Consider the following 17,205-nt stretch of genomic DNA (forward strand, 5'->3'; position numbering starts at 1 on the left):
CGATGTAGTTCTAGGCACCCCAATTTAAAAAAAAGACATCAACAAACCAGAGCAAGTTCAGAGAAGAGTTACCAGGATGCTGAGTGGTCTGCTAACCATGTTCTATGTGGAACCATTAAAGGATCTCACAATGTTTAGTTTGCAAAGATTGAGAAGAGACTTAATAGCTGTCTACAAATATCTGAAGGGCTGTCACAGTGCAGAGGGATCAGCCCTATTCTCATTTGTACAAGGAAAGACTATAAGTAATGGGATGAAGCTGAAAGGGAGAAGACACAGATTAGATATTAGACAGTGAGGGTGATGAATGAGTGGAACGGGTTGCCATGGGAAGTGGTGAGTTCTCCTTCAATGGAAGTCTTCAAACAAAGGCTGCATAAATATCTGTGTGGGATGATTTAGGTGTCCCTATAATCACTTACAGAGTGCCTGTGTACAACTGGTATATACTGCTACGTGATCACTGTGTGGGTGCTCATTGTATAGTGTCTTTTTTCAGTAACATTGGTAGAATTATGTGGTTATGTTCTGGGGATATAATTTGGCCCTGAGGTAATGCAAATCTTTTTAGTGGTCTATATTCAGTAACAATATGGTGGCATTTTTCAGTCACTATGTGTTGGTAATATATGATCGTGGTCAGGGAGTATTATTTAGCCCTCATATAGTGTTAATGTAAGCAGTGTTGGTCTTGGCATAGTGGGTTTTGTACAGTGATTGGATTTATGTAATTATACTGTACAAATCATAATCATTGCAGTGATACTGTGTATGGTTCTTTTTTCACTTTTGCTAAATAAAACAAGATATTTTTTTTGTAACTGTGATTTTTTAAAATAAACTTTAACATTTGTTCTATTATTTATTTAGACCCACCAGGGACATTACAGTGCAGTCGTTTGATCACTTTAATAATGTTTTGGTATAGTCAGCATAACAAACTGTTATTCCCTGTGAGTCTAAAACTGTAAAGCAATTTATTAGGTAGTACTGAAGGCTCATCCTAATAGTCATACAGCAGTCGTATGCCGGGAAGGCTTTCATAGCCTTCTGGCTGCCATGATTACCCATTGGCATCTCATGATTGCATTTAGGGGTGTCAATGAGGACAGATGGAGCCCCCTCTCTCTGTCTAACCACCTAGATGTCATGGTCACTATTGACTATGGCAGCCAGGAAGTTAAATGACGGGGATCAGAGTTTACTGTTCAGAGTTTTTCCTAATTCTGGCCATTACAGCAAAAGCCCAGCTCTCAGTCTACATAATACTCTTGTGTGGATCGTGCAGGCGCCAGACCCATGACTTAAATGTCCATCATAGAGGCTTAAGACAAGCTAGTTTATGATGTTCATTTACATCATTTAGGCTTAAAGGATAAAAAAATATAGGTGAGCTCCAGTTCAAATATGTTCTGTGTTTTGTAGAAAATCACACCAAGTAGGCTTTTCCTACTGATTTTGGGCAACCTATAACATGGGGACAATTTGTACTTTTTTGCATGGCCATTTTAGGTTCCCCTGCCAATATGGATACTGTATTGACTACTACAGAGTCATTGCTCAGTTGTCTGAGATTCAAGTATTGAGAGTAGATGAAAGAGAAAGGGAACAGACATTGCTCAGGGGTGACTACTTCCTCAGCTACTATAACTATGTGGAAGATAGAAATAGTACATTTACTTCTAGGGAGCACAGTGGAAACAAAGTTTCCCACTGCCTCCCTATATCCAGATTTGCCTTCAATACAGATATAAGCCGAATTTGATGCTTCCCTTAATGGGGATGTTTTTTCCCCACAACAAACAGGTAATAGGTATTGAAACACCTTTTGGAGGTTCTTACAATGGTCAGGGGTCCTTACTTTCACAAGTAGATCCGTGTGCTGTGGCTTCACCACCAGCTAAGTGTGGTGTTTCATTTTAGTTTCCTTTTGGGGTTTGCTTTGTCCTTTATTTTGTTGGTTAAGTGGGGTTACTTAGGTCCCAGGAACGAGTGCAGGCCCGCATCTATCAAAGCGATCAGTCTTCCATGCTAGGCAGGGCTCTCTCCCTCGTCATCACGTATTTAGGGAAAGACTTCCTGTTTATTTTGTGTTTATATCAGTTGCTGCACTTTGGGCTATTATTGTGCATAATCGCAGGTGCAGGTCCAGCACATCATTTGCAGACGTAACACCTGGGCTGAAACTACAAGACAAAATCTGTTGAATTTCTTGAAAGTTTGATCATTGTTGAGTTTGTATAAGGGATCGTACATTGGATCCTGGGCATCTCTCTGCTTGAGAAAGGAGGAACCCATGGCTATTGTAACAACCTTCAAATGTATCTGTTATGTGTTTGTTGTAGGTGTTTTATGGATTGGTGCCCTCCATTCATTGTGGATATCCAAAACAGACAGGAAACCACTCTACTCAAAGAAATTTTATGATATAGCCACAAGTGGCTTGTAGTTGTGATAGTCCACCCAAATCAAGTTAGGACTGTAACACTATAAGAATTCCTGCTATTTTTCCTCCATATTTAGTCATTACCACTATTAGAGCACTGTCCTTTTTTAATTTCTTTGTTCTGCGATGCACGTATGGCTGAAAATCTATATGGTGATATGTATCCCTCTCCAATGTCATTGCAAAAATAGGCAGTTATGTCACTCACAAGCCTGGGAAATCTGAGACAGTGAATATAGAGTCTGTAATTTCTGCTATTAGTGGTGACTTTTGGAAAAATAATAACAGAAGGGAAATAAAATCTTGAATAACTTGAGGAAAGAGGACAACGCAAGGATTTGTACAATATGTATAGATGCTATCCTTTTAAGGGGTTGTCTGAGGCCAAGAAAACATTACTTCCCAACACTAATAAAAAGGGTCACGATAATTGGTGCTCATTTGTCCAACCTTTACAAGGGCTTTTAGGGGTGAGTGATTGTTCATGCTGTCATTTGTCCCTCAGAGAATCATTGCTGTCAGCAGCACATCCCTCTTCCACACATGGAGATGTGCTGCCAACACCAATGATTGTTATGGCTGCATAAATGATGCGATTAGCAAACGAACAAATGTTTGCTCATTTGTCTGCTAATCGGGTGAAGCTTTATATGGCTCATGATCGAGTAAAGAAGCATTCTAATGAATTCTGGTGTCCAATTGACAGCCAAGTATGGCTTTAGCCCTCACCTAATAGTTCAGCCTATCTATGGCTTAATTCTACCTTTTAAAACCGTCTCTCACCTTGTGTTGTAAGAACTGCAGAGAAATAGAGGGATACGAGATCTATTTTAGCTCTAACAAAAACTTAGCTCATTATCAGTATACCCATCTAGTAGTCAGAAATGCACTATACACTAATGCGGTAGATTTATTGCAGTCCGATGTAAAATGCCAAATAAAATCGTGGTATAACAATTTGTTCCATTGAATGGTAAAATTCAGTTTTGCTACATTTGTATGTCTATGACTAATACTTGGCGCTATAGATAACAAACAATACAGTAACCTACTTTTGCTATGCTCCATTTAACATTTCTTGGTCAACTTTATGTGTTACCTAACACATAAGTAACATACAGTAGCAACAAACAATACCTACTAGCTTACAATGACATAAAATTAGATGTAGCAAATGTCTGTTGTCAGGAAACCTGACAAGAGTGATGATAAGTTGTTCCAGAAATGTTCCGAATGAAACATCTTTCTATGTGACTACTGTAATTCTCGGCAATCCCTGGCTGTCCTATTTTATCACTGTACACAACAGCTATGTGTCGCTCCCTACTGAAATCCAGGTCTTCTAAATAAAAATTGCCAACTATAATTTGAGTATAATTGTTAACCACACACATTGCACCTTTATTCTTGCTACATATCTCTAGATCAATTCCTTGTTGCTAGTTCTTCCCTCTTGTCTCCTCTAATAGGGCTCATACAGATGAGCATTACTTTAGCATTCATCTTTGGAAAGTCAAAATAAATAAAAAGTCATATCGCATTGATGGAAGCAGCGTCTTCCTGTTGGCAAAGTAATATACCAATATTTGGCCAAGACATGGATCTGATGATTTACAAGATTTTGAAAGTGATAGCGTTGAGGGAACCGAGACAGTTGAACCCTGTTTTTGGTCAAACTTTGCTAAAAGTTTGGTTCTGCACAAACCCAAACCTCAGGTGGGCCGAATACGCTAAAATACCACCACTACCACCAAAATTCTAGTTTGGTTTGACTGAACCGAACCGTTTGCTAAAATTAGGCGAACTGGCCTAACAAAAATTTTGAAAAGTTTGCTTCTCACTAGTGATAATCTTATAAAGATTCCTTATTATGACCCTCTAGTCCAAAACAAAAATGTGACTAGCCATGTAAAATTTAACGTCAATTTACCTGGTCACTCCCTTAGGAATGACGGTGTCCCCACTGCAGAGTTCTGCTCCCTTGACTACTTGTTCACAAACTAGGCAATGCAGTAGATGCTCTCAAAAAGTCTAAGATACACTGATCCCTCCACTAGTCAGGGATGAACCAGCACCTCTTGGTGACTTCCTCAGAAGGTCTCTTCACAGGGTCATAAAGCCTCAAGCATGGCATGAAAGAAAAAGTAAAGGGGAGAGAACTCCTGTGAAAAGACTTGCCAGGGAAGACACAGATGAGAAGAACACAGCACAGGCAGCATCGGTGCTGGCTCATTCCAGGGTTGTGGGGTGGTCAGCTTGTCTTAGACTTGCTGGGAACATCTCCATAGGAAATTTAAATACTGTGGTGGTAATTTTACAAAAGAAGAATTGGGAGAGCAGAACTACCCAGTAAAGGGCACCAGAATTTCTAAGGAGAGCCCCAAGTATGTTGACTATATATTTCTCATGTACAGTCAAATCTTAGTTTTAGACTGGATAGAAGCTTTAGAGTGGATTGTTCAAGACTGTGTCCTTCACTAATTTCTGTAGGCTCTGGAGCAAAAACATATAGGTACTTTCCTACCAGGACCTTTCTCCTCAATGACATCACTATAGAATGCAAATTACTTCTTGGTAGTTCTGCACTGTATTCTCTTCTACACTTCTCTATACATGTTCAAGCTATACATGTCTTAATGCACTTCAAAGGAAGGACAAGGTGAGGGCACTTACACTGACTGATAGAGCCATGATTAGAGGGTGGAGGCACTGGTGTGCAAGGGATGTGGTTGCACCAAGGCCCAGGAGCCTTAGGGGGCCTATAAGACCTCTTTTCTCCATATAGGGAGCCCAGTACTATGCATAAAGCATTATAGTTGGGGGCCCTGTTACAGGTTTTGCATTGGGGCCCAGGAGCTTCAAGTTACGCCTCTGGGTGAAGGCAAGAGGATAGTCAAAGACCCATGCTGAGTTATTCTCACTGACTTGTTTTTGAGAAAGGAGATGAAACTGTAGAGTTTTGAGATGCCAAGACACAACACACTTCCAGGTTTTGAATGTGCAGACATTGACACATTGACAGATGTGTGAGAAATAGAACTCAGAAAATATCCTCACACACTTACTACCCTTAATTTGAAAGCAATGTCAAGTTCTTATTTTTGGCTGGAGATATGTTTTAATAGATAGCTGACCAAAAAAAATGTTATATGAGTAGCATCCACTGAGATCTTGACTTACATCTCAGAAAGTTCTATGGACTGCTATCTCAGTACATAAAATAAATTCCTAACATTTTCTATAGTGAGTATGCATTCTGAACAGCAAATGGAACAAGACTTCTATACTTACAATACTTAAAAATGGAGAGAAAAGTCATATCCAAGTATACCATAACCTCTATAAATGCCATAGTAAAACCCTATATGACCTTGAGAAACTAGTAGACTTTGTCAATAATGGAGGGACGAGGTCACACCAAGATCTGTATGACAGTGACTCGATTTTCTCCCAATAGATGATGTAGGGAGAAAGACGGATTGGGAACATTGGAGTTCAACATCTGATCCTTTTGTGCCCCAGGAGATAAGCAGCACCAGTACTTTCATCCACAAACATATGAACGTTCAACTGAGCCATTCAATCATGCATACAGGGCGGCTAGTGGAAACACATATTGGACAAACACCCATTCCGACAGTTGTTCAATGTGTATGGCAGCTTACATATAAGTGTATTTAGGGGGAGTCTGTGAAACCTACCATAGTCGCTGACACATGCTGCGGTTGCAGTTTACAACTTGATAGTTAATGACTGCATGCTTTTCAAGGTAAACAGCATTTTCACCCGCAAAACCGCATCAGCATTTTTTATCCATATTAACATCTACATCATTTTGCAGGTAAAATTGCTATTTACCTACAATATTGCATCTCCAACCCCCCAACCTTCTGTATAACCCCATTATTTGTAGTATGTAGTTGGAGCAGGACCCTCACCCTTACTGTCTCCATCAATTGATTACTACATGTAACCGAGGTCTTGTTTCTGATCCCCCTGCTTTGTAAGTGCTGCAAAATATGTTGGCGCTATATAAATAAAGATTATTATTATATACAATGGGGCTCATTTACTATTCAAATTTGTGGTGCAAATTATGCAAGAAAACTGTCATACATGCATGTGCTCCTTTTATCATGTGTTTTTAGATACTTTCAGACAGTTTTTCTGACTTGTCTGAAAACAGGGCGTGGCCAAAATTATGCCACAAATTGTTCAAATTGCCATAAATTACGCCAAAATTACTCCTAAGTAGCTAATTAGCTACTTAAGAGATTATTAGCATGTAAATGATGGTTCCTGCTGTATGCAGATGAGAGCAGGATTGCTGTTTTCTGCAAACAGCTGCTTTGTTCTCGGAGCTATCGCTGAGAACTCCGAGCGGGATACCAGCTGAAAGAATACTATAATCGCTATCCCACTGAGAACTCAGTGTGCATCACTGATCAGGCTCATCGCTGACTTTAAGCTTGCTTAAAGTCGTCGATGAACGAAAAGTGTACAATGGGCGCACATTTACACACAACGATTATCGCTCAAAAGATGGCTTTTGAGCGAATTTTGAGCGCTAATCGTTGCTTCTAAATGGGCCTTCATTCAGTGATAAATCTGGCATATTATAAGACTTTCTAGTCTATGTTTGCACTGTCTAACTTTTAGATAGTATCAGTAAATAAGTCCCAATATGTATCAAGGAAATGTACAGTTGAAACACTCCCGGAAAAGATAAATGCGCTACAAACTATAAAGCTAAAGATAAATAGCAACTTTAGTCAGGCAACTGTAGCACAACTTAAGAGTTACCCCATCAAACACGAATAACGCCTTTATTGGAATCTATTGAATTATTTAGAACCTTCATGCAACATTTGGGAAATTCAGTATTTTATTGCACAAGCATTTCATGGAGATCTAATGGAAGTCACATTTAAATGTAACTGTTCACTATGTTATGACTATATTTGTCACTATTAAAAATAGCTGTAGTCCTGTGCAACAGTCCATAAGAATATATCGATTGTATGAATGTGCAACTCAAGCTGCATGAAGTTGGGGAAAATATAACACCAACATTACTAACAGAGTTGTAGAATATAAAGTAAGAACAAAAAACAGAAAAAAGTCAGCTCACCCAATCTTGCAAATGTTGCTCTCAATCTGAAAGTTGCATAGAAGAGTGTACAGGGAAGCTCCAACAGACCCTTGGAGATGTGCGTAGTGATCCAAAAATAGAGAAAAATACCAGCACTTCTTTAAAAAGTTCAACTTTATTATAAATCCATAAAAATGACAAAAGGAAGTGACTGCACAAAACAGTACCTACACGTTTGAAGCATTACTGCTACTAGTTATGGATTTATAATAAAGGTGAACTTTTTAAGTAAGTGCTGGGATTTTTCTGTTTTTAGAATTTTGAGTGTACCTAGGTTTTCAAAAGCACCTTCAAAAGTAGCCCAAGTCTTCGTTGGCTGCTGATTTGCTACTTTTGGCACCCAGATTGAGCTATATTCAGTTTCCCATATTGGTTTTCCTATCTTTCTGTTGCCCTGCTGTTTGCAATCCAATTGCAGTTGAAGGCCATATACTAAGTCATCCATTCTGCCAATACTGGACTAACCAGGACTTCCTCTCCCAGACTTCGAATGCTACATTGCAGAGCCCTGCTCCAATCAGGTGCAAGGCAGCATCTGAATGCCCCCTCCCCTTGATTGCATGCAGTAACCACCAATGCCCACATGCCTTGGTTAATAGAGAAGCCAAAAAGAGAAATATGATGTCATAGGCATCACGGAAACTTGGTGGAATAATACACATGGTTGGAATACAAGGCTTGAAGGATACAACTCATTTATAAGAAACAAACCTTAAAAAAGGGGAGGAGATATTGCGTTGTATGTTAGGAAAAGATTCATCTCCCCAGAGATTCAAGTTTAGAGCATGGTAGCTCTGTAGAAACTGGCTAAGAATACAAGGAGAGAACAACAGAAAGGACACGATTGTAGGCATTTACTATAGGCCGCCTGGACAAGCAGAAGATATTGATGAACTCTTTCTACATCAGATGGCCAAGCTCTCAAAAAAAACATGACATAGTGATCATGGGAGATTTTAACTATCCAGACATTTGTTGGGAATCTCTTTCAGGTAAAAGTAATGGATCCAACAAATTCTTATCCGCTCCTGCTGACAACTTTATCTTCCAAAAGGTAGAAGAGAAAATAAGAGGATCTGCTATCTTGGACCTAATTCTTACCAACATAGAGGGAATGGTTGAGGAAGTAAGAGTGGCTGGGTCCTTGGAGGCAGTGAGCATGCTATCCTTGAATTTTGGATAAAAAAAAGGAGGAAGACTTGAGAAGACTCATAGGTTGGATTTTAATGAACTCAGAAAGAGGGTAGGAGGAATCCAATGGCTGAATGTTCTTAAGGACAGAAATGTCCAAGAAGGTTGGGAAATATTGCAAAATGAGATTCTCAAAGCACAATCATTAACAATTCCTAAAAGAAGGAAGAATAGGAAGCATTTAAAGAAACCAAGATGGATAAACACAGAACTTGCACACATGTTAAAAAGGAAGAAAAATATGTTTAGCAAATGGAAAGGGAGGGGGAATATCTGAAGAAGAATATAATGCAGTCTGCAGAAACTGTAGGGCAAATGTCAGAAAAGCTAAAGCTAATAATTAATTGAGGCTTGCACCAGAGGCCAAAAGCAAAAAAAAGATTTTGGGGGTATGTCAAAAGCAAAAGAAAAGTCAAAGATGCTATTGCATGATTACAAGATGCAAATTGTGAATTGATTAAGAATGATCTTGCGAAGGCAGAACTTTTAAACTCTTATTTTGTATCTGTTTTCTCTCAGAAAGTAGATGGAACATCAACTGATCTTCCCTGTGGTATTAGGGGAATAAGAGAATGCAGGCTATCTGTAAGCAGAGAGATGGTGAGGGAACACTTAGCTAACTTAAATGAATTCAAGTCTCAAGGTCCAGAGGAATTACATCCTAGGATACTAAAGGAAGCAGCAGAGGTGATTGCTGAGCCACTTGCCATAATCTTTAAAAATTCCTAGAGAACAGGAGAAGTCCCAGAAGATTGGAAAAGGGCAAATATTGTCCCTTTCTTCAAAAAAGGGAAGAAGGTGGATACAAGAAACTACAGGCCTGTGAGCCTGAATTCTAAATTATTAAACAGCATGTATGCAAGTACTTGGATGAAAATGGAGTAATTAACCAGAGCCAGCATGGGTTTGTTACCAACCACTCATGCCAGACAAATCTAATTTCCTTCTATGACAGAATCACTGACTGGGTTAATCAGGGAAATGCGGTAGATATAGTTTATCTTGACTTTAGTAAAGCATTTGACAAAGTATCTCATACCATCCTTATTGAAAAAATGACCAAATATGGGATTGACAAGGCAACTGTTAGGTGGATTCACAACTGGCTGACTGATCATACTCAAAGAGTGGTCATAAATGGCTGCACATCCAAGTGGAAGAATGAATGAAGTGGGGTACCACAAGGCTCTGTCCTAGGCCCAATGTTGTTCAACATTTTTATAAATGATCTGGAGGAGGAAATTGATGGATAACTGATCAAATTTACCAACGACACAAAGCTAGAAGGGATAGCTAACACTAGGGAAGAGAGAGAGTATTCAACTAGATCTAGGAAAGCTTGAACAGTGGGCGGTGACTAATAGAATAGTATTTAACAAGGAAAAATGCAAAGTCCTATATCTGGGCAAGAAAAATGAAAAAAAAAACACATACAGAACGGGAGGAATTGGGCTAACCAACACATGTGAAAAAGACGGGTATACTAATAGATCATAGACTGAACATAAGTCAAGAATGTGATGCAGCAGCCAAAAAGGCAAACACAGTTCTGGGATGTATAAAGAGAAGCATAGAGTCTAGATCACGTGAGGTAATTATCCCCCTCTACTCTTCCTTCGTCAGACCTCATCTGTGTCCAGAAAAAGAAAAAACTTTCTGACAATGAGGGTGATCAATGAGTGAAACAGGTTACCAAAGGAGGTGGTGAGTTTTCCTTTAATGGAAGTGTTCAAACAAAGGCTGGACAAATATCTGTCTGGAATGATTTGGTAAATTCCTGCACCGAACAGGGGGTTGGACCAGATGACCCTAGAGGTCCCTTCCAACTCTTTCCAATTCTATGATTCTATGAAATGCCTAAAACAGACAATGGGCGGCAAAGATGCTGGAGTGAGACCCCTAATGGCAGGAACTTAAGCTTGATTTTCAGTGTTTACAACATTTTTTTAATGCACCTTTAATACAAAATCGCTGATACACACATAGGCTATTAGATGAGCATCAGTTGTATGAAAAGTTAGCGTTCATTAAGTAAGATTATGGGGCATACTGTTTAATATTTACTAGGGCCCACACACTATATATTTGACATTGGAATATGGCACAGCTTCTAAATTACTTTGGGATATGCATGGGGTTGCACACTGCTACTTTTTGTATGGTAAAACAGGCAAAAACATTTGTAAATTAGATGGTAATTGCATTGAAGAATGTGCCCCAGTGGTGTACGTTTAGGTTACTTCATGCTTTAGACTGGTCAGTCAATAGCAAGATCAAAAACCCAATCTGGTATCACCCGGCACTGCCATCTCTTCACTCTTATTCAGCAGCCGTCTCATACCTGTGCAGTATTTAATTCAATATGTTAGATGTCTTTGCATTTGTCTTTTCTTTATGAGCTCAGCAGGAAACATCAATGGCAAAGGTTTCAATGTGTTCACCTTGGCTGCTTCTGGTATTGATTGTTACCCATGCTTGCCATCATATTAAGGGCAGGGGATTGGCCAGAAAAGCTATAGTGAGCTATGAGCTGTTTACTCAATATTCCAACAGGCTATGAATCAAGTGTAAGTCTGCAGTCAGCAAGAGGCAGATACAATGTGTTCCCCATTCTGTAAGTCAGCTTCATGCCATGAATATTTTATAAAGGCTCTGACTTAGCTCCTGTGAGCTGTAACATCACTGCTCTTTTCTGCTCAACACAAAAATCAATAAACCATTACAACAGAGAGGTGTGGGCAGAAAGATACAGAAGTGATGCACAATCAACACGGCCAGGTGGACAATGCAGTACTGCAGCAGCACAATCCGTCCCTGTGTAGTGGCAGAACTAAATCCTAAATGAGGTAATGAGGATGGAGTTACATTGAAGATTACCTGTACTATCTGTTGTCCTGAATATTGCAGGCTGTAAGCCAGTTATTGTTCAGGCGAATGTTCAAATCAATGTAAAACTAGGTAATTTGAGGTATGGGGAACCTGAATCTGTGTGGTGTTAAATACTCTTGTATAAAAAAGACAGAAATACCTAACCTACTATATTTAACCTACTGATTTACAGAGGTGATACCTTTATTGGTCAAACACAAAAATTAACTATGCAAGCTTTCGAGACTACTAGGCTTCTTTATCAGGCTTTGTCTTCTCCAAGTCTAAGGAATAGATCTAGTAGCCTCGAAAGTTTGCATATATCATTTTTCTGGTTAGCCAATAAAGGTGTCACCTCCATAATACTTTTGTCTTTTTTATACCAGAGTATTTAACATCACATAGATTTTTCTGGCTAACACAGTACTGCAAGATGGAAGTATTATAGAGGTGATGCCTTTATTGGCTAACCAGAAAAAAATGATGTATGCAAACTTTCGAGGCTACTTAATAAAGTTTTCCATACATAGTCATACTTTGTTTGTTTGAAAAGACCCATATCATCAGCTACTGGTTTGACCTTGTCTTTGACTCGTTACCTCCAGTTTTAAAAACTAATTGTACCTGTTGTGATAGGGAACCTGTCATGCTGAAAATACAGTCCAATCTGCAGACAGTATCTATAAAGCATGATAAGCTGAGCAAATTGACACATAGTTTGTTTAGAAAGGTTCAAAGCTAACTTGCCATTTATTCATTTATATCCCCGATCATTCTGGGCTTGGAAGTCCAGCAGGTGGTCATAGCCTGTGATTGACAACCATCGTTGTATAAGTGTGCATATAAAAATAGCTACCAATCACTGATAGGACTCTTAAGCCCATAATGAGTAGAGAAAGAAATAAATAATTACAAGTCATACTGAATCTTTTCCTACACAAATATTATAACATGTTTCCTGCAGAATGGACTGCATTTTCAATTTGACAAGTTTGTTTTAAAGGGGTTGTCTCACTTCTAACCATTTTGTTGCAGGAAGCAGACAGCTCCATACATTCCACAGTGTAGTGGTTTCAGGCACTGGGTTGGAGCCTCAGGCATAATGGCCGCAGGTCTGGAGAGAGTAGTCAGGGACGAGTCAGCAGTCAGCAACAGGAGGTCTTGTTTGCAGTACGAATGGAGGAGGTGGGTGGTGTTGTCAGGAGGGAAGCCAGAGGTCGGTATCAGAAGGTATCAGTGTTGCAGTACAAATGGAGGAGGTGGGTAGCATTGTCAGAAGGGAAGCTAGGGGTCAATATCAGAAGGTCTCAGTTGAATAGTAGAGGAGCAGGCAGAAGTAGAGCTTGATCACTAGCTAGTGGAGCACCATAATCACATGCTGGTGCAGTGACAGGGTCAGGCTTTTATAATGAGTCTAATTAGGAACAGAGGTGGGTTCAAGACAAGGGCTGAGTTTGTGGGATCTGGGAACAAGAGAGAGAGAGAGTTATGCAGGGGAACTGTATGGCTGGATGGCTCAGCAGTGAGAGCTACTGACTGGAGTGCAGGAGGTCCCCAGTTTGATTCCTGACACACAGCACCACATGTTGGTACTCCAGGCTGAGTTCTATTGAAGTGAGTGGGACTGCAATACTAACCTGAGCCACTAGTAAAGTATGGACCTGTCTGCTTCGTACAGCAAAACAGCTAGAAGTTGGACAACCCCTTTAAGAGCAAAGATTTTCTTAGCCCCAATATTTTTTTTTGCACAAACATTTCTTGTAATAACTAGAAATTCACTAGAAATATTAGATACACTACTACAACTAAGATTTGTCATGTATATATATGTAGCTTTAAATATAATTATGTAGCTTTTTTCACACTGTTCCTCATGTTTTGTTTCTCCCACTTGAATTAATGAAAATATTTTTACTACTTTTGTTCTGCATTATTAACACAATCCACTGAGTAGAGCATTTCCCAAGCAAGCAGTGCGGTAGAGCAGCACCATGATCAATTTAGGACAGAGTTCTTCAGTTCTAGACCCCTGTGACTCATCTGAGGTGTGAAGTTTTGTGGTTTGGTAATTGAAATGGATATTGTGTATGAGCTACTGTAACTGAGTGCACATAGACTGGCTGGTTAATTCAGAAGCCGAATGTCTGATCTCCAAACCAGAACGCTAGAGAGGCTGATTAAAACAACTCATTAACATGCATTCATTACACTGTTCACAATTCTGTTGCTAATGAGGCTTTTTTCTGTGTGGAACAGTACAGCCCTTGGCCCTTCTCGGCATGCATGTTTTGTGCCGTCAGAAAAGTTTTCCTTTACAGTTCAGGCGTACAGGCAGTTTCACCATCTGCCGCTTGCACATCATTAAGCAATAGTATCCTTGCAGGCAGCTGCTGGCCAACAGGGAAGCAGAAGGAAGACATCGTCCTAAACCAAAAAGGGACATAATGGTGAAAGGTCAGATCCCAAAAGCCATTTCTTTAGATTTCAGGTAGAATAACTTAACATGTGTTGAGAGGTGACAGCAATTACACTACTGTGAAGTTCTAGTGGGGATGGATACAACGCAGCATGTGATTAGTGAAGAACTTCCTTATTAGTTTATAGGATGTGAATGAATGAGGGTAAGCAGAGGACTTGGCCGCTCATCTATTCTAATAAAGTTGGCATGATTAACATCAGACCTGTACAACATTCTACACATATTATGTACATTTATTAGGAAGAGGACACAGAAATACATACAGTACATATAAACATACATGTGGTATAAGCCAGACATTTTTATCTAGCAACTTAATTGGCTTAATTTATGTGCTTGAAAATATCAGTAGCCACTTCACAGTACATTCAAGGTCTAAGGTCTCCGAAAAGGAGCAGATGGAAACATGGGGCATATTTTAAAAGGTGTGGGCATTTTGGGGGATTGAGTGAGGTAGGTGGCAATGTCATCCACGGCCCAGAAAATACGTGACAGCGGGTGGACGTAGAAGCGTTTTCAATGCTTAAAAAGGCAACATTCATGTTCCGGGAACAGAGTGTAATTATGTGTTTGCTTCACTTACATGGAATGACATCCATCAAAATTTGTCAGTTGGTGAGACATGCTGTGAAGATGTCATAGAAATGACAAGGAGCCTTGGTCACACAACAGCCAGTCTGACAATATGATTGCACGGGTGGTTATGGGAGATTGACTGTGGATGTAATGACTTCTGGCGCGGGACTGGAGTCTCTTGTTGTAGCCACTACCGGAGGGTAGCATTGTCAAGGAGTAGCCAAGGTCTGGTACACAAGATGGCAGTGCAGTAAAGAGGCTTCAAGCAGGAGAGGAGTCAGCGGATAGCCAAGGTCTGGTACATAAGGACAATCTTCTTTTGTAGGGAGCAGGTATAGTAAGGAGCAGGTTCAAAGGCTGAGGCTCAGAGCACAATAAACACGCAATGATGGGAGGACAGGGCCAGGTTTAAATAGGAAATCCAATCAGTGCGGCATGGAGTTAATCAGTAGCTGGATTGCAGGAAGAAGGAACTGGGCCAAGTTAAGAGGGGAGCTATACAGCAGGATGGCTTTGTGATGTCTTTTCACTGCTTGCCTGTATGTTTCCTGAGCCTCCTGTATTACTTCTTTTAACTTCTCCTGAATTCGCTGCAACTTTACAAGTCTGTGGGTGACAGTGGGGATGGGAGTCTGGATAGGGAGGCCAGGAATGAAGACAGGATGTAGCCCAGAATTCGCAAAAAAGGGACTCTGCAAGGTTGAACAATGTCTGGCGTTATTATAGGTGAATTCCGCCATCAGTAGGTAATCCACTCAATCATCCTGGAGGTGAGAGATAAAACATTGGAGATATTGTTCCAAAGCCTGATTTGCTCTTTCGGTCTGACCGTTGGACTAGGGACGGAAAGCAGAAGATAGATTAATAGTGATGCCCAGGTCCATACAAAAGCTCTTCCAGAATTTAGATGTGAATTGTACCCCCCTGTCTGAAACAACATCATCTGGTATTCCATGTAGTCAGAAAACTTCTCTGATCATCAGTTCTGCAGTATACTCTGCTGTTGGGATGCCTTTGCTGGAAATTAAATGGGCCATCTTAGTAAGCCGGTCTACCAACAGTAGAATGGTGGTCATCTCTTTTGAGGGAGCGAGGTCCACATTAAAGTCCATAGATTTGGATCCCCACATGGACTGGAAGTGGCTGTAATACTCCCAGTGGACAAGCTTGAGGTATTTATTTTTTCAAGCACATGTTTCACAGGAGTTCACATACTCCTTCACATTGTCCTTGCAATTGGGCCACAAGAAGAAGCAAAGCAGGCACTGCAAGGTCTTTGTGATCCCGGGATGGCTAGCAAGTTTGGACACATGGATGTGTTTTAGGACTTCAACTTGACCCAAGTCTGGAACATACAGTCTGTTTTTTGCATCCAGAACCCCTTTTTGTAAGAAAGATGTGCTTCCTAAGAATGAGATCTGTGCCTTCTTCAATGAGATGTCAAAAACTTTTTTGAATGGGGATAACTGCGAACTTTCGCCAAGAAGATGAATAATTTTGTGAGTTGTTCGGAAACATAAGCATCAGCATAAACTCCACACAAAGTTACAAAAATATTAGTGTCCAGAGTATATGCTTTTTTGTTTAAAGATGTAGCAAAGTTTAATTTGACTTTGACTGTAACTTTCTGCAACAAGATCTTTATTTTAAATCAACTTATTATCTTAAAACAACAAAACCTTTTGGAAAGCAATTGAAAGGGTGAAAAAACTGTCACACAGGAAGTTATAATGCATTAAAAGTCAAGGTAAACTTTTGCTACACTTGTACCTTAACTTGACATTGTAACTGAAGATTGAGGAGCAGTGAGATGTGAGATGTGACTTTTACATACTACATGGTCTTCCTGTCCCACTACTATCATGTCATGACCTTAGCAAACCTTACTTTGGCATTTACTAATGAACAGTTTTGAAAATGAATACCAAGCATCAAAATCAAGTTCCTGGAGTTAAAACAAAGCTTACTCTGCCATGTATTAGCATTATTTAGGTTATTACAGTAATCTATATCTAGTATTTAGGGGCATATGGCTAGTTATCCACAAAATTAAAACTTAAGACTATAAAGGTCTTCGGCTTAAACACATGTATCCTATTCTATACCACAGAAATGTTACTGATTGTAATGATATTGGCTGGACACTATACAGCTAATGACCAAATACCAAATACTGCTGTCCCTGAGTAGCCCTAAAATATTCCAAATGGAAACTCAATCTGAAACACTGACCCTAACTAAAAATAAGAGGTCACTAGGATCAAAAGATAATATAACCAAACTGAACAAAAGTAAACTAGAAGCAAAGCAAAGCAGATATAGCCAGGTAAACTATAACAAGCTACAAGGCTAAAAGCTACAAGAGCAAACTGTATTAACAGGACACAAAGCTAGGCTAGAAACAAAATACTAGAAGTGTTACCATGTGGCGGTTGCTGGTCCTCCCAGGGCGGCGGTGTGCGGGGTCCGACGGCCGGGGTGTGTGTCCCTGGC

Source organism: Eleutherodactylus coqui, chromosome 1 (assembly GCF_035609145.1).
Source record: "Eleutherodactylus coqui strain aEleCoq1 chromosome 1, aEleCoq1.hap1, whole genome shotgun sequence".
Classification (NCBI taxonomy): Eukaryota; Metazoa; Chordata; class Amphibia; order Anura; family Eleutherodactylidae; genus Eleutherodactylus; species Eleutherodactylus coqui.